General features: G+C 38.7%; 2 long non-coding RNA genes across 2 annotated transcripts; one reads left to right on the forward strand and one right to left on the reverse strand.

Annotated features, from left to right (window-relative positions):
* Window positions 1-1,059: 1,059 nt before the first annotated feature.
* On the reverse strand, window positions 1,060-3,447 carry LOC120549193. The gene is made up of 3 exons (XR_005637342.1): window positions 3,301-3,447; window positions 2,863-3,074; window positions 1,060-1,908 (listed from the first exon to the last, which is right to left on the reverse strand). It is a non-coding gene; the product is annotated as an uncharacterized LOC120549193 (long non-coding RNA).
* A 5,444-nt stretch (window positions 3,448-8,891) lies between these two features.
* Window positions 8,892-11,957, forward strand: LOC120549192. Its single transcript, XR_005637341.1, has 3 exons — window positions 8,892-8,995; window positions 9,222-9,422; window positions 11,230-11,957. It is a non-coding gene; the product is annotated as an uncharacterized LOC120549192 (long non-coding RNA).
* The last annotated feature ends 14,666 nt before the right edge of the window (window positions 11,958-26,623 follow it).

Consider the following 26,623-nt stretch of genomic DNA (forward strand, 5'->3'; position numbering starts at 1 on the left):
ACCCAATCAGTAAAGAAGGAGGTCAGGCAACACTAATCAAGCACAGATCTCCTTTGCAGCTTGTTTAAGTAGCCCAAAGAAAATGCACAACTTTGTAGTATGTTACTTTTGTATTGCCAGACATCAGTAGGCACTGGGTGCTCATACTTTATTTAATTAATCAATCCAAATCATCCTCCCAGAAATGTAATAAAAAGTGGTGAGGAGCTATTTTCATTATCTTCTTAAATTTAGTAAGCGCTGTCACACTAAAAACTGACTAAACGCTGTCACACTAACAACCTAATGGTATCACGTCTGCCTTTTGTTGTACATTTTATCTGGGTCTATTGTTAAAAGGGTTTCAGATATGGTGATATTTAATTGCTGAAAAAACCAGTCTATTACTAAAAGACCAAGAGAGGGGTTAACATGAAGAGTAAGCAGATTTTCAAAAATACTGTACTCTTAATTCAACTACTAGGAACCAAAGAGTAGCTTACCAGAAAATCTTACAACTCTGAAAATCTTGACAAAAAGGATTAATAATTTCTGTAAAGGGCATGCAACAATCAAACCTAAATATTATTATAAATCTTATTTAATTACTACAAAACAATGCTAGTTTGGGACAATTTAAGACAGTCACAGCTGTCTTGCATACAGTCAGTTAAATAAGAATTAGTTATATCTCAATAAAAACTAAATTAAAATTATAATGGCAGCATAGGGCACTATCACCATTTATTTGAATTCCAGTAAGCGCAATTGACGCGAAGACGGCTAGATATATTAATTCTTTCCTCTACTTTCCTATCTTTATGCAAAAAACACCCACCAGCGCTCTATATAAAGCAACTAAATTAAACATACGTGTCATACTTCATTTGACCTTTCAGGAGACTTACCTTGACACAGGAACAGCAGGTGTCATATCCCTCAACACACTCAAATACTATGGTTTATGATCTTGATTCAATTGGACATTAAGTTGTAATGATAAATCATTATAAGTATTTTCATTTATTTTTATTCCATGCATTACTAAAAATGTCAAGCTGAAAAATGTACTGACAAACAGATATAAAACATGACATTTATTAAATAACATCAAAAATTCAGCAGCACGAGGGTGCAAGTAGTCCTTTGTGCATATTTTCTGGTATATATTTATATTTTTATATTTATAATTATATTTAAAAGGACCACGTGACATCACATTGTCACCATTTTTGTGTCTGGTCAAAGCTAGGGGACCTACGTCATATCAACCACAACAGCTAGAGGAGACGGATATGTGATACACACAAGAGAATACGCGGAACAAATAGTTTTTGTCCGTAATGTTAACCAGCCGTCAGCCCTTAACGAACAACTTGCTAGTTAACGTTACTAGCATGATTAATCTAGACTTAACCACCACAAAAATAACACTGTTGATAATTGATGATTTGCATGTCCTGTTATCACATACTGTACATTTGTTTTTCTTCAACTGCCATATCTTGGTGTCATTCACCTCTCCTGCAACAGCGTATTGATGGGCATCTGTACTCATGAGATACTCCAGTGTATGAGGATGTATTACGTACAAGTTAATGTTAAATGTGTCAGGAAAAGTAAGTTTGGGCTGACGTATGGCTGGGCAATTTATATATAAATTTTAGAGTATCGTTCAATATGTTTGATGTTGAGATGGAAAAAAATGTGCAAGGTCCAGTGGAGGCGAGTTAAGCAGGAATGGTTCAGGAGGTTCTTTTCTTGACTGCCATGCAGGGCTGCGATGGAGAGCTGACAGTCAAGTGACACCTTTCAAAACAATGGATGACCCCGCAGCCTCCCCGGGAAAAGTTGAACTGGATCAGCACTGTTTCGGAGAATGTGATCTCCCTTACAGGAAGTTGTAGATGGAGCGGATGAGGGGAGTCACTAGGGTACAGAGAGAAGATGACATTAGTGGAAGTGACAGACATTCAAAGTTCACTTCTGTACAAGCAACACAAGATATCGGTCATTCCATCCACTCAAACTTAGAAAATAGAGAAATCCCTGTTCTTTTGTAAGTTTCTGTTTCTGTCTGTATGGAGTATATAGTGTAGGACAGATCCCTGTGCCCCAGAGTACCTGTGACTGGCTGATTTTGAAACAAAGATAAATGGGCATACATGAAGAAGAAAAATTATCTGTGCGTTTGTTTTCATTGATCCTGTCACTGCCGTGCAGTCGATACACTGTCTAACATTTGGCGCTGTGTGGGAAACTTTCCATTATAGCTTTCACAATTCAAACAATCCTCGGCTGGAAGTTTTCATTCTTTGATTTTCTGTTAGCAATCTATGTTTCTCAATATTATTAAAATAACTGGCGGTTGCATCCAATATGAATTAGGATTAGTTTTGTGTTAACCTTGATTACTCTTTTATATTGTAACTCAGAACGAAACCTCATGTACAAAATCTAAGACCCAAAAATGATACTTTAAATACTATAAACCCAGATATGGGAATTTATTTAGTGAAAGTACAAAAATAATAAACACATGTATGGTGTATTAGAAACATAAACAAGTGAGGCCAGTATAAATAACTCCCTATTTTTTATGACACCCAAAATAATGTTGCCTCAATATAGCTATCAGAGTATACTATAAATTGTTACCTCTGCTTAGGTTTCAATAAAATAAATGCATAAATCCTTTTGACATGTAAACCTGAATAGTTATCTGTGGGCCCACACTCACACATTCATACTCAGAAATCAAAATACAAACAAAAAAAACCCTGTTGCAGGCCTGAATAGAAGCTTGGGAGAGGAGGCCTAAAAATGTGACGGCCGTTTCACTTGTTTACACAACCAATAAAATAAAATGAACGTGCAATATACTCAGTACTCCCGAATCCCAGTCAAGGGGATATAAAGGGGAACTTGGCGATGGCAGCAGGCAGAGCACCGGGTAAACCACAGCAGGAAGATCAGCAGAACAGAAACCAGCAGCGACAGTCTACATCACACCAGCAGGATGGAAGATCGCTCTCTGGGTGGTCCAGAGGAGCTTCCCCGATCCTCTCTCTTTTACAGTCACAAATGTCCGTCTCCTGAATCAAATAAATTAACTGAGCAAGCAGGTCCGTCCACTATTTCACGGCGAATTATCGGTAGCTTGTCTCAATTATTTCACATGCAAAGCTAACAGTATGCTACGAAAACAATGCTAATGGCAATTGTGCTATCGCTAACTGCTATTCACAGTTAGTGACACAATAGATATTACAACACTTAATTACAGCATATATAATCACACACATGCACATATATATTTACCTCTTGTCGATTTCAATATGCCAAAACACAGCATAACTGGTTGTCAGCCTCAGTAATGGATAACAATGTCCTTCTACAACCTACTAAACCTCACAAAGTCCGTTCACTTAGCGTCTCTGTCTCTCTGACTGGATCTCTGCAGGTTACATCTAAGCCCCGCCCCTCTACCTGGGATTGTAATTACATTGGCTGATAGGTCATGACCTTCCAACAAAAGTACAGAAAGACGATGATTGACATATTAAGCTACTATCAGGTTAAACTGTGTGGCAGATTACCCTTACACGTGCTGAATCATGTACACTTCACTCAAACTACAGTCAACTCCATGAGCTTAAAACTTTGATCTTTTAAAAACTGTAAATGTAACTCTTACCTTTTAAACGTTTTATTAATGTTAACCATTTTAACATATGGCATTAACTAATTAACTAATATTTTCTTCACCATATTTATATATTTGGATTGAATTAAAATAATTTCAATAAATATCTAAATTAAATTTATCCAGGGCTACACATTATTTAGAACACTTCTTAACTTTGCGTCTGTATGAACAAACACTTTGATGGTAATATACATATTGTGAACACAAAAACCACACTAGAGCAAGTCAAAACGCCTCTACTCCTTTATGACTGAAGAGGGACCAACTAACTCTGTAGAAAGTTCACACAGACTAGGAGCAAAATATCCAGAAGAGCTGCAAAACAAGTAGCCTAATAATATATATTTTTTAAAACAATAGTGTAGCACTGTAGTTACTCACTGACAGATAGGCCCAGAGTCTAGGTTAGAAGGAGATCTAGAACTAGGACTCAGGAATAACAGACCAAGGGGTGAATTTGAACTTATTTAAGAAGACAATAAGTAGTATTAGACAATTTAAACACATCAATTTGGTACCAAACCACACAGAAATTTAAAATACACACCGCAGCACACACACACAAACCGCAGGGAGGTGCACTGCAGACGGAGCAAAAGATACCTTGCCAGTAAAGCGCACAAGTGTGGCTACAGTTTTCAAAACGCATGAACAGCGTTTGCTGCAATACAACTTAATGGCTAGATGCTGATGCAGTCAATATCACTTCCTAGACAGACAGGGACCACAGTGTTCTCTATGACCCAGGCACAAGACAAAAGCATTCATAGGCTCTGGTGACAGGCTGGAGGTTGAAGGTTAAGGCAGCTTTATTTCTATAGCACTTTTTATGAACAAGGCAATGTAAGTGCTTCAGATAAAACATTATAGAGCAAATGGTCATGAAAATAAAACCGCCTAAAAAGAATAAGATGCAAATAAATTTTACAGTGCCATGTAAGAAATTTTTTTTTTGATTAATAGGTGGTAGGGACAGGTTTGTGAGGAGAGAGGGATGCAGCAGTTATTAGGCTCTTTAGAGGTTAGTTATAGACATAAGAGAACACATTTGAGTGTGTGGTAAAACTTTTCACAGTGCACATTTTTCATTTGGTGACTTTCCATTGAATAAAAGATTTTTTTTCAGTCATATTTCATCTTTCAAGTTTTCTTTAAAATAGTGTTGGTCTCGTTCTCGTGAACCCCAATTTGTGTCTCATCTTGTGAGCTGAGTATCTCGTCACACTCCTAATATCCCTTTGAAAGGTTAGGGCATGACCGCTTGTAGGTTAAGCGGGACAAACCACACTCTGCATGACTTTTTGGGCCTGTTTTGGGATCTGTTTCCGTTGCAGAAAGTGATGTTCAAGACACTCCATGATACAGGAGTAATCAATGTTTACCATGACCTCTTCAGTTTTCTTGAGAGAGAGGGTATAGTGAACCCTGCTAATGAAATGCATCCTTGGAGCCACCATCGTCTAAGGACCTAACCTTTCAAAAGGATATTAGGAGTGTGAGGAGATGAAATCAAAAATCAAAAATGAGCACTGTGAAAGGTTTTAACTTTTGCTCTATAATGTTTTATCTGAAGCACTTATATTGCCTTGTTCCTGAAAAGTGCTAAAGAAATAAAGCTGCCTTGCCCTTCAACCTCCAGCCTGTTACCAGAACCTAGGAACTAGGAGGCATTGCAATGTTAAACTGCAAAGGCGAGCTATCTTTTGCTCCGTCTGCAGTGCACCTCCTGCGTGTGTTTGTGTGTGTGTGTGCGTGTGTGTGTGTGTGTGTGTGTGTGTGTGTATTTAAAATTTCTGTGTGGTTTGGTACCAAATTGATGTGTTTAAATTGTCTAATACTACTTATTGTCTTAAATAAGTTCAAATTCACCCCTTGGTCTGTTATTCCTGAGTCCTAGTTCTAGATCTCCTTCTAACCTAGACTCGGGCCTATCTGTCAGTGAGTAACACCAGTGCTACACTATCGTTTAAAAAAAAATATATATTATTAGGCTACTTGTTTTGCAGCTCTTCTGGATATTTTGCTCCTTAGTCTGTGTGAACTTTCTACAGAGTTAGTTGGTCCCTCTTCAGTCATAAAGGAGTAGAGGCGTTTGACTTGCTCTAGTGTGGTTTTGTTCTCTCAATATGTATATTACCATCAAAGTGTTTGTGCATACATTCAGCAAAGCATTAAGAAATGTTCTAAATAATGTTAGCCCTAGATACATTTATTTAAATATTTATTTTTAATTTTATGCAATACAAATATATAAATATGGTGAAGAAAATATAAGTTAATGCCATATGTTAAAATGGTTAACATTAATAAAATAAGGTTTAAAAAGGTAAGAATTTACATTTATTACTTTTATAAAGATCAAAGTTTTAAGCTCATGGAGTTGACTGTAGTTTGAGTGAGAGTGTACATGATTCAGCGTTAGGGGTAATCTGCCACACAGTTTAACCTGATAGTAGCTTAATATGTCAATCATCGTCTTTCTGTACTTTTGTTGGAAGGTCATGACCTATCAGCCAATGTAATTACAATCCCAGGTAGAGGGGCGGGGCTTAGATGTAACCTGCAGAGATCCAGTCAGAGAGACAGAAACGCTAAGTGAACGGTGTTTCGGTTTAACTGGTTTTTGAATTAACTGGTGATAGATGCAGATGTGGTGTGGGCGTGGCCTTTCAGGACCCATTCCCGACTAACCAGGAAATAAACTATTTTTCATTCATTTGTCGGGTTCTTGTGAAACTACGATAGAAACGAGTTGCTGAGCATTAATTCTGGTCCCGACAGACATTCATGAAAACACTAGCCGTTGTCACTGCGAGAATATCATCCGTTGTCTGGCGACTATGTCGCCGATCTTCTTACTGCAAGCCACGGAGACACCCAGATCGACTTGTGAATTTACATTAGTAAACATTTCACCATTAAAACAACACTGTATCTAAAATTTAAGCAAACTGGGATATGATATATTGTAGAAAAAATATGTCTTAAGTAAGTAATTAGCTGGGAAAGTTTCATGTTAATCTGTTATTAATTTTTACCCTATCACATAATGTCATGCAAAATGTGTGGGAATTTGTAATCTTTAAAGGCTCAGAAAACTAAACTGCAGTAGCACTTACACATACATGTCCGTTTAAGGATTATCCACACAAATACGACACATACTGTATGAACGAAAAAATAAAAATAAAACGAAAAAACGCTGGGATTCGAACCTTGGATGTGGACAAAAAAACTGACGGAGTAACTTACACATCATCTATACCATTACACTACACACCGCTGAAATGGTGTTGTGATTTCTATCTATATAGTGGACTCTTAGTCTAAATTAACACAGGTTAACATATGAGAGAAATATACGCCCATGTTAACTGGTGATATTACAATTTAACATGGGCAAATGCAAACCTAGAAACTGTAAAGTAGGTTCATATTTGCCTCACATACCGAAAACTAACTGATGTACAACACACTGCAGGACCCCACTTAACACTTTATTCCGTTTTGGGGGTAAAAATGAAACACGTCAGTCATGACTGACGTGTTTTATTTCGTCTCAACTAGTTGTGTTTTATGGTCGACCCAATCGCGCTTTTTGTCTTATGGTAGCCTATACACTATTGTTATGACCATATGGCCATTGTATTGTAGCAAAGTGCTGATCCTCGTTTTCTCTCTCGCGACTTAGTGTTATCTTAGTCTCGGTTAAGTTATGAAGTGAGTTGCAGCAAAAGTCTAGTGATTTGATGTGAAGAACATATGAAGCTTTTTTTTCTCAGAGTTTGACTTTTATTTATCCCACACATAATTTGTTGGCCTACTTTGACAACACAAAATGGTCATGGTATATGATTACAAATCTAGGCTACTCGAGAGAGTTTGATATCATTCAGATTCCTAATATGGGTCATATGAAATTAAACACAACTATAATCACTTGACTTGCGGCCCAGGTTGAAGAGACTGTGCTGAGATAGACCTACACATTAATAACAATGAAATGATCACGTTTGCACATGACTGACGTGTTTCATTTTTACCCCCAAAACGGAATAAAGTGTTAATGAGTACAGGCATAATGGATATTAAAAAATGTGGTTGTGAAGAGGCTGTAGCTTAACATAACACATCTACGTAGCCTACAGAAATATAATTAAATGTCTATTTTTAAATGCCTATCACAAGTTAATCTGAGCGGATCACATTTTGCCACAGCTGACCGCTGTCTCCACGCTGCGTTCAGCTGGGTGTAAAAACCTCAAATGTAGTTTATGTTTTACTTAAAGGCTGTATTTAAATATTAACCGATCTCAATACACTTAATCCATGTTGTACTGTTATTGAATTAAGTTGTGATGCCGCTGCAAGAACGAAAACTGACAACGTAGGTGGCCGTGTCGATGCCTGTTCACAATTGGCTACTGCAAACGTCAGTGTGTTTTCCAAAACTTTTCCGTTATCTGTGTTATATTTGTAGCCTATCATTCCGTTATTAATCTGACTTCAAGTTGATTTGAGATGCTTTCATACAGGGATAAGTGAAACATACTTTCTGAGGTGTTCGCACTAATGTTTGTGGCGATAGCAACGACTGATTAAACGACCAGATTAAATTTGTGACACAACTTCTATCCCGTTGATTGTGTTTTATATTGAATTCTACGGACGTGCATCATTCTCATCACTATGGTAGTGTACACTACTACTCATTCATCATATTTGGACAGGACTCAGGACGGTCAAACTCCCATTTTATAGCGATTTGGATATTAGGCGCAGGTGTGGAAAGGTGAAATATCAGGTTTGTGCTGGTGTCTTTGTTGTTAGCTTGTTTGTTATCTATAATAGGCCTACCCTACCTATAGGCTGGACACCGTTTTATAACTAACTAAAGCGTGAATGTCACTAGATAATCTAAAAAATCGGTGTGTCCGTGCATGGTTTACAGTCAGAGACCGTGGTAGAGACACACGACGTTACACTCGCCAGACAACGAGTGATATTTTCGTAACATAAACGACTCATTTGCTCATGTATATCTGTCGGGTCCAAAACTACTGTCCCAGCAACCCGTTCATACCGTAATGTTTTCAAATGAATGTGAAAAAGAGGCGAATTCATCCGAATTGTTTACTGCAGCGGTGCAGCCCTGCTTGCAACACATATCACCAGTTAATTCAAAAACCAGTTAAACCGGAACAACGGACTTCGTGAGGTTTAGTAGGTTGTAGAAGGACATTGTTATCCATTACTGAGGCTGACAACCAGTTATGCTGTGTTTTGGCATATTGAAATCGACAAGAGGTAAATATACATGTGCATGTGTGTGATTATATATGCTGTAATTAAGTGTTGTAGTATCTATTGTGTCACTAACTGTGAATAGCAGTTAGCGATAGCACAATTGCCATTAGCATTGTTTTCGTAGCATACTGTTAGCTTTGCATGTGAAATAATTGAGACAAGCTACCGATAATTCGCCGTGAAATAGTGGACGGACCTGCTTGCTCAGTTAATTTATTTGATTCAGGAGACGGACATTTGTGACTGTAAAAGAGAGAGGATCGGGGAAGCTCCTCTGGACCACACAGAGAGCGATCTTCCATCCTGCTGGTGTGATGTAGACTGTCGCTGCTGGTTTCTGTTCTGCTGATCTTCCTGCTGTGGTTTACCCGGTGCTCTGCCTGCTGCCATCGCCAAGTTCCCCTTTATATCCCCTTGACTGGGATTCGTGAGTACTGAGTATATTGCACGTTCATTTTATTTTATTGGTTGTGTAAACAAGTGAAACGGCCGTCACATTTTTAGGCCTCCTCTCCCAAGCTTCTATTCAGGCCTGCAACAGGGTTTTTTTGTTTGTATTTTGATTGCTGAGTATGAATGTGTGAGTGTGGGCCCACAGATAACTATTCAGGTTTACATGTCAAAAGGATTTATGCATTTATTTTATTGAAACCTAAGCAGAGGTAACACTTTATAGTATACTCTGAAAGCTATATTGAGGCAACATATTATTTTGGGTGTCATAAAAAATAGGGAGTTATTTATACTGGCCTCACTTGTGTTTATGTTTCTAATACACCATACATGTGTTTATTATTTTTGTACTTTAACTAAATAAATTCCAATATCTATATGGGTTTATAGTATAGTATATAGTTTATAGTATTTAAAGTATACTTTTTGGGTCTTAGATTTTGTACATGAGGTTTTGTTCTGAGTTACAATTTAAAAGAGTAATCAAGGTTAACACAAAACTTACCTAATTCATATTGGAGGCACCGCCAGTTATTTTAATAATACTGAGAAACATAGATTGCTAATAAGCATTAGTTAGTACCGGTAAAGACAAAAACAACCCAGGCGCCTTCCCATAGTACTACTACTCTATAGAGACCATGTAGCTACATGGGACAGGTGTTACAAATATAATAAATGTCATGTGTCCCTATTTGACTGGTGGGTCCACCATGTATAAACTCACCCTATTACTGCACTAGTAACCTGTGGACAGCCACGGGGAAATAACAGCTGGTAAGTAACATTAGAGAGTAGAGTCCATCACTCAGACAGTGACACATTTAGGTTGTTATGAATGGCATATATGATTTGAAATGAAACATAAACTCAACCTGACTAAAACCAAGTTCTGACTCTGTTTCAATAGTGTTAGTGTGTTGAAATACATACTGGGTGAACAGTGAAGCTAATGTAGAGCCTTTTTTTCTAGGAGTCTTACCAATTTTAGGACAATGCAGGAGGACGATCCTAAATATACAGCAAATGCAGCCAGGGCCGTTTCTTTAATGACCCTGCAGTGGGATGTTGTAAACTTGCATTATCATGAGCAGGTGTGTCGGAAATGAGATTCAAAACAAAAGTCCAGTTTGCAGTTCTGGTCTGGCATGCAATCACCAAGGGAGAGATAAGTGTCCTCTGCACAAAACAGGTGGACACCAAATAGTATACTGTATATATTAGGGCTGCATGATTAATCTAATTGCGATGTCACTCTGTGCAATTACATAACTGCAAAAAAATGTGTGACTTAAGTTAAGAAAAAGGTGTGCACTGCAGTCTCCACGTTGGGATGTAACACGAGCAGCAAATGCGCTACCAGCTGTTTACACAAAATAGGCAGTAAAAGAAAATCAAAGAATGAAAACTTCCAGCCGAGCATTGTTTGAATTATGAAAGATATAATGGAAAGTTGCCCACACAGCGCCAAATGTTAGACAGTGTATCGACTGCACGGCAGTGACAGGATCAAAGAAAACAAACGCACAGATAAATGAGCATACATGAAGAAAACTTATCTTTGTTTCAAAGTCAGCCAGTCACAGGTACTCTGGGGCACAGGGATCTGTCCTACACTATATACTCCATACAGACAGAAACAGAAACTTACAAAAGAACAGGGATTTCTCTATTTTCTAAGTTTGAGTGGATGGAATGACCGATATCTTGTGTTGCTTGTACAGAAGTGAACTTTGAATGTCTGTCACTTCCACTAATGTCATCTTCTCTCTGTACGCTAGTGACTCCCCTCATCCGCTCCATCTACAACTTCCTGTAAGGGAGATCACATTCTCCGAAACAGTGCTGATCCAGTTCAACTTTTCCCGGGGAGGCTGCGGGGTCATCCATTGTTTTGAAAGGTGTCACTTGACTGTCAGCTCTCCATCGCAGCCCTGCATGGCAGTCAAGAAAAGAACCTCCTGAACCATTCCTGCTTAACTCGCCTCCACTGGACCTTGCACATTTTTTTCCATCTCAACATCAAACATATTGAACGATACTCTAAAATTTATATATAAATTGCCCAGCCATACGTCAGCCCAAACTTACTTTTCCTGACACATTTAACATTAACTTGTACATAATACATCCTCATACACTGGAGTATCTCATGAGTACAGATGCCCATCAATACGCTGTTGCAGGAGAGGTGAATGACACCAAGATATGGCAGTTGAAGAAAAACAAATGTACAGTATGTGATAACGGGACATGCAAGTCATCAATTATCAACTATTTGTTCCGCGTCTCCTCTAGCTGTTGTGGTTGATATGATGTAGGTCCCCTAGCTTTGACCAGACACAAAAATGGTGACAGCAAAGCACTGTGATGTCACGTGGTCCTTTTAAATATAATTATAAATATAAAAATATAAATATATACCAGAAACTATGCACAAAGGACTACTTGCACCCTAGTGCTGCTGAATTTTTGATGTTATTTAATAAATGTCATGTTTTATATCTGTTTGTCAGTACATTTTTCAGCTTGACATTTTTAGTAATGCATGGAATAAAAATAAATGAAAATACTTATAATGATTTATCATTACAACTTAATGTCCAATTGAATCAAGATCATAAACCATAGTATTTGAGTGTGTTGAGGGATCTGACACCTGCTGTTCCTGTGTCAAGGTAAGTCTCCTGAAAGGTCAAATGAAGTATGACACGTATGTTTAATTTAGTTGCTTTATATAGAGCGCTGGTGGGTGTTTTTTGCATAAAGATAGGAAAGTAGAGGAAAGAATTAATATATCTAGCCGTCTTCGCGTCAATTGCGCTTACTGGAATTCAAATAAATGGTGATAGTGCCCTATGCTGCCATTATAATTTTAATTTAGTTTTTATTGAGATATAACTAATTCTTATTTAACTGACTGTATGCAAGACAGCTGTGACTGTCTTAAATTGTCCCAAACTAGCATTGTTTTGTAGTAATTAAATAAGATTTATAATAATATTTAGGTTTGATTGTTGCATGCCCTTTACAGAAATTATTAATCCTTTTTGTCAAGATTTTCAGAGTTGTCCGATTTTCTGGTAAGCTACTCTTTGGTTCCTAGTAGTTGAATTAAGAGTACAGTATTTTTGAAAATCTGCTTACTCTTCATGTTAACCCCTCTCTTGGTCTTTTAGTAATAGACTGGTTTTTGCAGCAATTAAATATCACCATATCTGAAACCCTTTTAACAATAGACCCAGATAAAATGTACAATAAAAGGCAGACGTGATGCCATTAGGTTGTTAGTGTGACAGCGTTTAGTCAGTTTTTAGTGTGACAGCACTTATTAAATTTAAGCAGGTAATAATGAAAATAGCTCCTCACTACTTTTTATTACATTTCTGGGAGGATGATTTGGATTGATTAATTAAATAAAGGATGAGCACCCAGTGCCTACTGATGTCTGGCAATACAAAAGTAACATACTACAAAGTTGTGCATTTTCTTTGGGCTACTTAAACAAGCTGCAAAGGAGATCTGTGCTTGATTAGTGTTGCCTGACCTCCTTCTTTACTGATTGGGTGATTAGAGTTCAAATCTATTGGCTGTGAAAGCCACAGGGCGGGGTTGATTATCAAAACGCCACCAGGTGTCTAATAAGCATCTGGTGGCGTTTATTAAACGCCTGGTGACGTCACACGCGTGGTGGCGTTTATTAACCGCCAGGTGGCGTTTATTAGACGTGTAGTGGCGTTTAATAAACGCCAGGTGGCGCCACAAACGCCGTTCAAAACGCCGTGCGAATTGTGACGAATTGTGACCCTTTTGGCTTTCCATAAGGCGAGGGTTATTGAGGTAAAAGTCGCATCAAATCCGCCTCGGTTGTTCACACTGCGGCCGGATTGAAAAAAATCTGATCTGGGTCGGATTCAGGACCACATATGGAAGTGGCCTGAATCTGATTTGAAAAAATCTGATCTGGGCTAGATTTGAGTGTTCACACTACTTCTGAAGAAGCCTGACCTGGTCACTTGACCCCAAAAAAATCGGATTTGGGCCACATTTGCCTGCAGTCTGAATGTAACCATATATATATATATATATACACACACACACACACACACACACACACACACACATATATATATATATATATATATATATATAAAATATACTCTGTTCCATTCATGTTTACAGTGTGCGTGGAATTTATTATTTAATTATCTTTATAGTTTCTAGATTTTAGAGTCCAATGTCTTCAGTGTCTTTATTTTCTATGTCCATATATACGAGGGAGCAAAGCATATAATATTTAGAGAATAAACTTTAAAAAATGCGAGAAAAAGTGTGGCAGATAATAGCGGACCAACCGAATGATAGGCTATATCTAAAAATATACATTTACGAACTACTTCTCTTAATTGAAAGCATTCAATGAGTAACTCATGTCATTTGCAAAAGCGAACAATTGTACACTTTGCATTAAAAGTGAGCAGTGGAAGTTAATATCACTTAGGAAATTTATATTTTTAGCCCATGAGAGAGAGGGAGAAAGAGTGAAAGAGATATTTACGCATCATATTCGAGCGTTGTAGAAAATTGATCTTCATGGTAAATTTCCTGAGTAACATTATCTTCTGCTTACTTTTAAGGCAAAGAGTACAACTCTTAATTTGTGCAAATGATTAGTAGCCTAATCCTTGAATGGAATGATTATGACGGTTTCAATTCAGTGGTCAGTTCATGTATATATTTAGGCTACTTGCGCATTCAGTCGGTCTGTGATCGTCTGCCTCGCTTTCTCTCGCTGTTTAATTACAGCGAGACATTAACCCAATTGCAATACCACAGTTACCACAGCATTCAGTGCAAGGGCACTGCATATAAAAAAGGACAGTTTGTTGTGTACAGAAATGATGATATGGATTTTGGTGAACTTCTACTCATCTTGATTCAAAAATGACAAATCTGTGTAGGATTTGATTGATATCCACAAAGGCATTTTCCTTTCAGAATACCATCTGTATTCTCTGACAAAAGACAGTCTTGGGTTACAGTGTATCAACATTAATGACCTGCCCAATTTCTATCCTTTGGTATCATATATTCTTGATGGATCCAAAGTCATTCCACTAAAACACAGTATTGTGGCAAAATAAAGTCCAATTAAATCTCACTTACTTCCCACTGTAAATAGTTTGACATTAATATAAGTGTTACCTGATGCCTGATGTCCTTGCCCTTTTAAGTGTATGTACTGTATATTTTTTCTGTTCTGTTTGAAGGTGGCATTTCTTCTTCAGTGCAAATATGAGTGACTCAGAGCGAACCTTCCTAGATGTCACCATCATGGAAGTCCTACCAGATCTTCAAGCAGTAAACAAAAACCTTTGGTGTCGAGATGTATGATGATCTACGCTTCGGCTGATTTGATGACAGCATTAAGATCTGTACAAGCCAGAAAACTTCTCTTTGGAAACAGAGATGTAAGTAAAAACACCACACACCATCACACAACACACAACTATTCAAAATCAAACGCAGACATGGACATTGTGTAATATTGTACAGTGTGAACCATAATCTTATTTTTTTGTCATTTAAAGACCAAACATCCAAGAACAGCTCACTATCATCTGTGGAACCCTCAGCTACCCAATCACTGTCAATCGCTCTCTGTGCCACCCCGAAGTTCATCGTCAACCTCCTCCAGCAGCCCAGGACTTGACACACAGTGAGACGACAACTTTGAAATTCCATGGAGTAAATTTCTTGAGGAAGTGATGCATTCTTTGGAGAGGGGAAAAAGGCCAGGCCCAAAACTGAGGAGGCAAATGGTCCGGATTGTTGTGACTGAGATGATGGAAAAATGCCCTCACGTAGGTAAAAAGCATTCAACTGACATTGCAAAAAAAATGGTGGCAAAATATCCCAATTCTCTGCAAGATGCAATAGAGGGTGATATTGTTAAACAGGCTACCATTCCCTTGTCAAACATTTGCGTAACAGAATTGAAAATGTGAGGCGCACTTAAACACCCCAAATAAGAAAAAGAAAACATCAGACCGATGTCTCAGAGCCCACAGACAAGATCTCATGAGAACAGGGAGCAGCAATGCAGGACACTTACCGATGCATTAAATGGAATGTAAAATGTCTGCTCCTTGAAGAAACTCAAGAGAGCCAGCAGCAAAAGATGGAAAAACTCAAGGTGATGTTCCAACACTCTGATGCCAATCCAGAGGAGGTCAAATGTCTAATGAAGTCCACTTTTTACACACAGCGTCAACATGTCAACCAGGGACAAAGGATCAGATGCCTTAGAGAGGAGTTGCCGTTTTGGTTTCATGAACTCGGCATGTCCGTCCACTTCAAGGAACTCACTGGGATTGACCTCAAAGAGACATTCACACAAAAGTTAGATTTGAAGGGAAAAATGCTTCTCGACTACATGGGTGTCAACAAAAGCAATAAGTTCCTTGAACCCAAATGCAGACATAAACAGAGCCAGAGTGTGAACTTAGAATCGAAAATTTAATCAAAGATTTGGATTTGGAAATCCTCGATACATTTTCGATTCTAAGGTTACGGTTTGATTCTCGATTTTTACTTTCTTTTTCTTTTTAAAGCACAGGTTGCTATGCCATTTTTAGACTAGACTTTTTATTCAATATAATATCTCACCTTTATGTACCAAAATGTGTACCAAATATGTGTTGTGTGGTTGTCAAATTTAAAACATTTATTAACAACATAACGTAACAACTTATATATTCACTCAATTGGAAACTTGACAATTTGTCAATAAAAGTAAAAAGCAAAAAAGTTTGCCGAGAATGCTGAGGGCAGATGCAGCGGTGTTTGGCGTTTTAAGCCCCCAATGTCCTCTTCCAGGCAGCGCTGCCTCAGCAGTCCGCTAACTTGTTGCTTTCTCTAATCTAACCAATATAAGCTGCTCTGATTAGGCTATAAAACGTGTGAAATACTTCCACACCGGCGACTTCAGTGAAAGAGGAGGGGGTTCAAGGGGTTCCGCCATCCATTCCGACATACCCCTACTCCGACATGGACGTCTAATTGTCGGCACTTCCATTGTTTTCAAACGTCCCACCACTCCAACAATTTTTGTTTCCATTAGGGTTAGGGTTAGGGAATAGAAGCATGTCGGAGTGGCAGCATGTAACCGGGTTCAAGTTCTGTTGATAGATCTCCTGCATCTGTACTTGCCATGCTAACTTTTTGGCTGTAGCTAAGTTACAGGAGGTTGACTTCAACACCTGTGTTTTTCCGCTAGACAAGCCAACAGGACTGACATGGGGGCATGGCAGTATCAACGTTTTTTTTTTTATTATTTGAAATTCAAGATTGTTACTTAATTTCGGTCGATTAAGATTTAAAATCAAAATCGTGACACCCTTATTAAGTATAAGTCCAGGTTTCCAGAAAGGGGGGGAAAGTATTTCCAGGGAGGCGAACAGGTCCGGTGAGTTCCGAGCGGTAGTGGTTCCGTCAGAGGTCGGCTAGTGATGAGGTCTAGTGGTGGTTCTCTGGTCCGGTGGATGGCAGGAGTGAAGTGGTAGCAGGAGTCAGGTTCCAACAGTAACTGAAGTACAAGAGAATGGATCTGTCACGTTTGTTTATGGTTCCTGTTTTATTTTGAAGTCTTCTTTTCCGCCCTAGTCTTGTCTAGTTTTGCTTCCTTTCTTGTGTTTTCCCACCTGTTCTGATTGTTCTGCCCCACCTTGATGTGTTTCACCTGTTGTGTCACCTGTCCCTCCTTAGTCCTCGTTACCTGGTGTATTTAGTCCCTGTTCTGTATTTCTGTCTTGTCGGCTCATTGTTTTCTGTGCATGCTGTTTCTGTTGTGAATTGCCTTGCCTTGTGGATAGTACTCCAAGTACGTGTTTTCCTGTCTGCAATAAATCTCTTAACTGCATTTGGGTCCAAGATTCATCTACGTCCTATGCAGCACCTGACAGGATCAGAACAGGCATACACTAGTGATGTTACCCGTGAACCCCCTGATTCGAGACACGTATCGAAGAAGTGAACCAATTTGGAATTGAGCTTTGTATCGGAGCTTGATTCGTTTCGTGATAATAATGACCAGTGGCGTCCAAAGCTTCGTTTCTCACAGACAGACAGACAGACAGACAGACAGACAGACTGGGGCTAAAAAACAGCCCTGGACTTTCTCCCAAATAGGCCCATCATCTGGCCATTCGCCCCTAGCCATGTGCGACAGACACTAGCCAGGATGTCCTGATACTATGCCACAATACTGTAGCCTATCAAACAAGGTATTCACAGCAAGTAACCTCTCAAAACCAATGATGATAACTGGGGTTGTGTTTATTAATGAAGCCTCAGCCTTCAAATAAAAAATTAAAATGTACAATGCCATTACATCTGCATTGAAAATAAAATACAAATAATGAAATGTCACTGGCTACAGAAACCCCAAATTACACAAACTTGTAATTATAAAACAGTACAGAGTATTACTGACAACACTTTCATGGATAAAGTAGGCTAGTGGCTGTACTTGAACATGGGGATTAGATATATTGTAGGCCTATACCAAAACTACACTAAGAGTATTAGTTACTACTATAACTATTCAAATATAATGTGTTGCTTTGTGTTAAGGATGCATGCATACATTGAATAACCTATTTCATATTTTGTCAATGTCATATTACACTTTTGATTCATATTAAGGCTGTGAAATGATGAAAATGACTAGGCCCTATCAATTCTGTCTGTGAAACTTTCACAAGCAACCACCAGGTCTTTGCCACTTCCACAATAGTAAACCAAATATGAAAGACAAGGAAAAACTGCACTCTGATGGAAGACAGACAGTGCAAGCTAGGATTTTTTTTTGGTTAAACTTTTGGTTGCATTTTGTGAGTTATATAAACCCCTTCCCTGTTTGTTAGCACGTTTAGAGTGGTACCAATGCATGCCTGATGTTTTCCTGTTTAATTCAATACCATAGTCTTCATCCTAGCAGCAAAACTGAGTTCACTACAACCTCTCATATACAACCAGGTGAAATCGCGGTCAACCCGCGATTCATTTCTAACGTGTTTAATGTTTCAAATTAATCTAACAGAAATTATTAAATACATTCAGTTTGACAGCACTAAATGGCACGATCATTTTCATAATCATGCACAGTCATGTTGAGCTGACTATGCAATTCGTAAGATAGGGATAAAGGCAGCCCATAATGTTTCCTGCTCCTGGCACTTACCAGTATTGCTGATGTGAAATTAACTCACGTCTAATGCTGTAGGCCTACTCTTCTTCTTCAGTTTTATTTTTACACGTAGCATATAAGTGATTGTATTTCAGAATGCTGCAGCACGTGTTCTCACAAGAACTAAGAAAAGAGATCATATTTCTCATGTATTAGCTTCTCTGCATTGGCTTCCTGTAAAATCCAGGATTGAATTTAAAATCCTTCTCCTGACCTACAAAGCTCTAAATGGTCAAGCACCATCATATCTAAAAGAGCTCCTAATACCTTATTGTCCCACTAGAGCACTGCACTCCCAGAATGCAGAGTTACTTGTGGTACCTAGAGTCTCTAAAGGCAGAATGGGAGCCAGAGCCTTTAGTTATCAGGCTCCTCTCCTATGGAACCAGCTCCCAATCTGGGTTCGGGGGGCAGAAACTGTCACTGCATTTAAGAATGAACATAAAACTCTCCTATTTGATAAAGCTTATAGTTAGGGAGTGAGGAGTTGCAGTGTCCACCTAACTGGCCCACCTGCTTCTCTTCACAGTCGTCAGATTAATAATATATAACAAAGTAGAGGGAGGCAGGCCAGCACAGCCAGATCCGGCAGGGGAGAGTTCAAAGCCCGAACAGGCTACCTCTCCTTATGACCTGTCTCTCTTAGTTACGCTGTTATAGTTTTAGACTGCCGGGGGACTTCCTTCCTTTGACGCACTGAGCTGCTCTCTCCTCTCCCTTTCTATTACTATTTCTATTACTATTACTATGTGTTCATCCCGTCCCAGAAATGCTTGTTATTAATCCTAGCTTCTGGTGAGTTTACTCCCTGGAGTCCTTATGTTTTTTTTCCCCTAGCGTATTTCCTTGGAGAACGTTGGCACCAAGATCCTGGTTGCAGCTGTCGCCGTGGTCCTGCTGCACTCCCTGCTAAGCTCTGCGGTGCCCTGCAATGTCATGCTGCGTCCTGCTGAACCCTGCAGCTTCCTGTGAACCCTGCTGTTTCCCGCTACGTCCATCCATGCTCTGCTGGGCCACGCTACATCCTGTAACGCCCTGCAGCGCCCTGATATGACATGAACTACTACGACTACCATTTGAAGTCACTGTTCCATTATTAATGTGACTATTATCGCCACTGTTCATCACACCCCCAACCGGCTCGTCAGACACCGCCTACCAAGAGCCTGGGTCTGTCCCAGGTTTCTTCCCAAGAGGGAGTTTTTCCTCACCACTGTCGCACTGCTTGCTCTTGAGGGAATTAATGTAATTTTTGGGGCTTTGTAAATTATAGAGTGTGGTCTAGACCTATTCTATCTGTAAAGTGTCTCGAGATAACTTGTGTTATGATTTGATACTCTAAATAAAATTTAATTGAAATTAATTATTTGCACCCCCTGCTGTTGGCTGTTAATATCGCTTTATTACTCTTTTTTTTTTTGTGCCAACGGTACATCCTAAACTATATCTTAATGAAATTGTATTTGACTATAGGCAATAGGAACTTCTTATATTATTGGCTCATATTCTGCCACTGGCTGAGATCTTTTTTTTTAAAAGAATGATCACAGACTATGGCCAAACATGAGAAAAGCACATAGTGTCATTGGAAAACATCACTTAAGGCTACTTATTGTGATTTATTTTGTAGTTCCAGTGTTTGATTTGTGACCAGAAGCTGGCCTACACCAACAACACCTCATCCATGTTGAGGCTCTTCCGTGCCAAGCATGATCGTGCCACTGCACACACTGAATCCAACAGACAAGGTGAGTTTTTCTTCTGATTCTGTTGTTCCTTTTCAAGTGTGAACTCCGTAGTCTTAACCATGTGTTTTTCACATTTCAGTAGGCCTACATGCATGCATTTATTAATTACATGTAGTCATCCTGCATCAATTATAAATTTACATTTGTTGTGTTGTAGGAAATAGAAAGGACCGGATAGATGAAGCACTTAGCAACATGGTCGTAAAAGACTCACAACCCTTCACACACTGTAAAAACAAAAAAAAAAGCAGTCTCTGTAGACAGGCCAGGCTCCACAAACGGCAACAACAACAAAAAACTGCGCCAACCTGCCCCAGGAACCATAACAAACAGTGTTCCAGCCAATAACAGACAAGAAGGAGCACGTAGGCTACTTCCACAATGCGTATTCATGACTTAACCATCTCCTTCTTGTCGGTTATTGGATGCAATTAGGACAGACGGGGAGGGGAGAGGAGAGACAGAAGCTACCTAGGAGCAGCAGGCCTAACAGACTCTTGCTTGAGAAGAGGTACTGTTAGTTTTCACTTTGTTAAATCCACAATGGGTATTATGATAATTAAGGCACAATATATAATTGTTTGATATAACCGGTGTGGTAAACCAGGTAATTTTGAGTACCCATACCCTTTTTTTTGTTTGTTTTACAGATTTATTTTGCCATTTTATGCCTTCATTTGACAGGGCAGCCTAGCCATGAAATGTATGTAAAAAAAATAAAAAAATAAATAAAAAAGGACCTTACTTTTTAATATCTGAAAGAGGCATGTTTGGACAAAAAAACAACAAACAGGTGACATTAATGGCTTGACTATCTACAATACATAGTACATCATTGAAAGTCAATTGCCACTAAAGGCTGCAATCTGTACTTATTCACCATAACAATGTGGGATATAATATACATACATTCTTTCTATTCATTTTACATCTATTCCATCAAGTTAAACAAATTTAATTATTTGATGGGAGAAGGTTATGATGAGCAGGCAGAGATTCTATGGCACAGGAAAAGCTGGTTAGAAGCTAATCAGACAAATAAACAAGGACATAAACAGGAACGCACAATTCAAGTGACTAAGCTGAGCCAAGGATGAGGCCAGCAGAGAGTGGTTGCTATGGAGCAGAGTTGATTAAGTGGATGGGTGTCAGGTGTGCAGCTGGGAGCAGGTGAATCAGCTTGGAACCAATCAGGAGAGGGAGAGTGAGGGAGGCATCTATTACAGCTAAACTACACTACAATGGGTTTCTGAAAACATTTTAGGCAAGAAATAGGCAATGCAGTGAATACTGAATCATGTTTGATCAGAAGCTCCTAGTTTGAAAGTCTGATCTGAGTCTTGTTAGCCTGGTGCGTTGTGCTGGATGCACGTTACACTCTTAAGAGAAATACTGCACATTACTTAATTTAAATAGTGAAACATTTTTACACTCAGAAATATTGAATAGATTACAAAGCTTTGAAATCAAGTAAAACAAGGCATAAATGAGTAGATTTTAGTAATATTTTTAATTATGTCTGAATGAATTGATTTAGTATAATTACCAAATATAATTAAGTAAATGTAATTGAAAGACCATATAGAAAACATTAGAAAGTGAGTAGATACAACTGAAACCATTAGTATGATATAACTGAATACTTGGCTATGATTTATTTTAAATGTGTTGTACTGACTTATTTCTTTTACTCCATTTACTACATTGTTTAGGAGTTTTCTCCTTGATGTTTAACCTAAAAAAAATTAAGACAAGACAAACAAATAAGGTTGCTGCTTCAGATTTTAGGTATATGAAAATGTCTACTATAAGTGAAACAGCTGATTTAAGCTCTGCATTCACATGTAAAAAACCAGCAGCAACATCTCTGACATTAGAACAGTATTTGGCCACTTTTCTTTAAGAACTGGAACCAACTGAACCATTTGTCATTTAATCTATTGACAAATGTCTTACAGTCTTACCACTTAAGGTATCCTATTCACAATGTTGTTAGACACTTATAACAATCTGAACCTGTTCGATGCAAAAACATGACTGCAGCCACTTCAATCATTTACATTAAACAATTACCAAAGTTATATTTTAGCATTCTACCTTTACACAACAGGGCATTGTCTGCAGACAGGGTGAGACATATTTTATACCATCTACTCTGAATAAAATAGAATGATAAAAGGAAAACCCAGAGCAATGTTTTAAAAGGGATAAAGAACTAACTGGCCAAGGGATAAGGAACTTGTGTTGTAAATGTGTTTACACCCAAAGACATGGAAAAATAAAGCCCAGGTTCAAAAATCCTGGAATTATCTTTGAGTAACTTTACATTAAATTTAAGATTACTGCTTAAAATCACAATCCGTAAAATAAAGCAAAAACAAAATTATCCCCACTATTTTCTTAAGTCTCACTCTTGTGTAATCTTTGTTGGACATGCTTTTTTTTTTAAGACTCCTGTATTTCTAACAATTCAAGATACTTTGAACTTAAAATGCATTAAACAGTCATTTGTGGGGAAACTGCCTGTAAAGTTAAATCAGATGCTTAATGGCTTATAAATGAAAAAATTAGAGAAAAGGCTTATTAATGCAAGGTGTAAATGTAGACTCAAAACACATTGAAATCTGTCCAACTCTGTGAGCCAGACCACACCTGGAGATCGTCTGATTAAAGTTTCTGTCCAGAACCTCAATAATAACAGTCTTTTATCGAATTCCACACATAGCTCAATTGGGTAGGAGTCACATATTTTCTCATCTGAACAGCTGCCTCTCAGCAACTACATGACCACATTGATTCTCAGTCTTTGCAGCGTTGCTGAAAGTTTTTCGGAATCCACTTCCTCAAGCATCTTTTGAAATACCGCAAAAAGGTATTTAAGAGTTTTGGGGTATTTCAGATCCAAAAGCATAGGTCAGTCCTAGCAGGTAGCACTCTGCTGAGATCCCCAAGATGGTTGAGTACAGTGGAACCTTCAATGACGATCCCAACATCATCGGCCTGTCCACTTTCATTCCGGACCAGGTACACAGCCATCAGCTGTGCTCTCAGCTCTTCTTCCACATTGACAGCTGAATCAACAATCTGCAGACTTTGTAATATGCAACTGGTTAGAACACTGGTTGGATGTCACCAAAATAGAATAAAATCAATTACCAAAACAACTATTGATTTAATTGTTTTGGTAATTGATTTCTGTAAGATTGTATAGTAAGTTGTGTTTGTTTTAACTAGCTTTGGGTTGATTATTTCTGATATATGATTAATTTGTTTGAATGTTGGTAAATAAAAAACATGCAAATAATAGTATCCAGGGTTCTGTTTCACAAAACCAAGATAAGGGATTAAGCCGGGATTTCCCAGTTATCCTGGATGAATTAAGCCTTGATTCGGTTTCACGAAAGCGGAGGCACATAAATCACCATGGAGATTTATTCTGTACAGCTAGCCTACTCCTGACCAGGCTAACAGCCAGGCTAACAGCTAGCCTGCTCCTGACCAGGCTAACAGCCTGGATTTATTTAATCCTGGAGCCTTTTCTGATCACCCAGCACTGGTTTTACCCTATTGTTATTATCAGCCTGGATTAAAATACAGCAGGTGCATATTGCTGTTCACTTAAGTACTGTTATTATTTAAAGTTGTGACCATTATTTTTTTATTTATAATTATTCATGTGACTCATTGTTACTGTTATATTGCTGTATGAAGACTGCTGTTCATATTGTTGTTATAAGTTTGATGAATATATTATGGCAGTTGATAAAATTTCAAATGTGTTTAAAAATGAAGACTGTTACTAAGGGCAATACATACAATGCTGTACATTTCTATAGTTGACCAATGCACCTTGAATTATTTTAGTTGATTAATTTGTTTTAATTCTTTAACAATAAGGATCATGTTTGTTCCACTTCCATGTGCATTGTATTTGGCATTCTTAGCACACAATTTATGTTGTCCAATAAACTGGGAATATAATTTGGGAGGATTGTACAATTTAAGAACATATCCTAATTGTACAATCCTCCCAAATGATAGTCTTAGTACCGAAGCGCAGCAACCCGTTGATGGTGCTGTCACTGCTACGTCACTCGGATTGTTGGTCTGATTGGTTGAAGGACTATCCAATTTCAATTCAATTCAATTCAATTTTATTTATAGTATCAAATCATAACATAAGTTATCTCGAGACACTTTACAGATAGAGTAGGTCTAGACCACACTCTATAAATTCCAAAACCCCAACAATTACAGTAATTCCCTCAAGAGCAAGCATTAGCAGTAGCTATTGCGACAGTGGTGAGGAAAAACTCCCTTTTAGGAAGAAACCTCGGCAGACCCAGACTCTTGGTAGGCGGTGTCTGACGGGCCGGTTGGGGGTGTGATTAACAGTGGCACATAGTAGTCACATTAAAGATAATGGAACAGTGACTTCAAAGGTCATTGTGGAAGTTCATGTCATAGCAGGGCATGTGTCATACTGAGTAGTGCAGTCTCCTATACCGGATCCTTACTACTCTGTGCATAGGAACATCACAGCAGGACGTTGTGGGATGTAACGTGGCGCTGCAGAGCATGGGTGGATGCGGCGGATGCAGCAGGACGCAGCAGGATGCAGCAGGACGCAGCAGGATACGGCCGGGAATTGCAGAGAATAAACTCCCCAGAGCTAGATTAGTAACAAGCATTTCTGGGACAGGATGGATACAAAAGGAAACAAGTAGAGATGAGAGAGCAGCTCAGTGTGTCATAGGAAGGAAGGAGCTTCCCCGGCAGTCTAGAATTATAATAGCATAACTAAGAGAGGCAGGTTAAAGAGAGGTGCCTGGTCGGGCTAGAACTCTCCCCAACCGGATCGGGCTGTACTGGCTTGCCTCCCTCTACTCTCGCTATATTATTAATTATATAATAAATAAAACTGATGACTACGAAGAGAAGAAGGTGGGCCGGGTTAGGTGGACGCTGCAACTCCTCACTCCCTCGAACCAAGACTGGGAGCTGGTTCCACAGGAGAGGAGCCTGATAGCTGAAGGCTCTGGCCCCCAGTCTACTTTTAGAGACTCTAGGAACCACAAGTAGCTCCGCATTCTGGGAGCGTAGTGCTCTACTAGGACAATAAGGTATTAAGAGCTCTTCTAGGTATGATGGTGCTTGACCATTTAGAGCTTTGTAGGTCAGGAGGAGGATTTTAAATTCGATCCTAGACTTCACAGGAAGCCAATGCAGAGAAGCCAATACAGGAGAAATATGATCTCTTCTCTTAGTTCTCGTCAGAACACGTGCTGCAGCATTCTGGATCAGCTGGAGAGTCTTAAGGGACTTATTTGAGCAACCTGATAATAAGGAATTGCAGTAGTCTAGTCTAGAAGTAACGAATGCATGGACTAGTTTTTCAGCAACGTTTTGAGACAGGATATTCCTAATTTTGGCAATGTTACGAAGATGGAAAAAGGCTGTTCTTGAGGTTTGTTTTAAGTGGGCGTTGAAGGATATATCCTGATCGAAAATAACTCCTAAATTTCTGACAGTAGTGCTGGAGGCCAGGGCAATACCATCCAGAGTAGCTATAACTTTAGATAATGAAGTTCGGGGGTGCGTTGGACCCATCACAATAACTTCAGTTTTGTCTGAGTTTAACATCAGGAAATTGTGGGTCATCCAGGATTTTATATCTTTAATACACGCTTGAAGTTTAGCTAACTGACCACTTTCGTCTGGCTTAATTGACAGATATAATTGGGTATCGTCTGCGTAACAGTGAAAGTTAATTGAGTGTTTCCTAATAATATTACCTAGAGGAAGCATATATAAGAAAAATAGAATTGGTCCAAGACGAGCCCTCCGTGGAACGGGCATGCGCTAACTTTAGCGTGCTTGGAGGGTTTATCGTTAATGTTAACAAATTGGGATCGCTCAGAGAAGTAGGACTTAAACCAGCTTAGTGCGATTTCTTTAATGCCAACTAAGTGTTCCAGTCTCTGTAACAGGATGGTTTGGTCAATAGTGTCAAATGCAGCACTAAGATCTAGTAAAACAAGGATGGAGGCAAGTCCTTTGTCTGCAACAGTTAGAAGGTCGTTAGTAATTTTCAGGGATGCTGTCTGTTCAGCTAATAGTCTGCTTATTGCTCCAACTACAACAGCTTATTCCAGAAATTGTCTCTCACAGCCTACC

This window comes from Perca fluviatilis, chromosome 20 (genome assembly GCF_010015445.1).
Source record: "Perca fluviatilis chromosome 20, GENO_Pfluv_1.0, whole genome shotgun sequence".
NCBI classification, from domain to species: domain Eukaryota; kingdom Metazoa; phylum Chordata; class Actinopteri; order Perciformes; family Percidae; genus Perca; species Perca fluviatilis.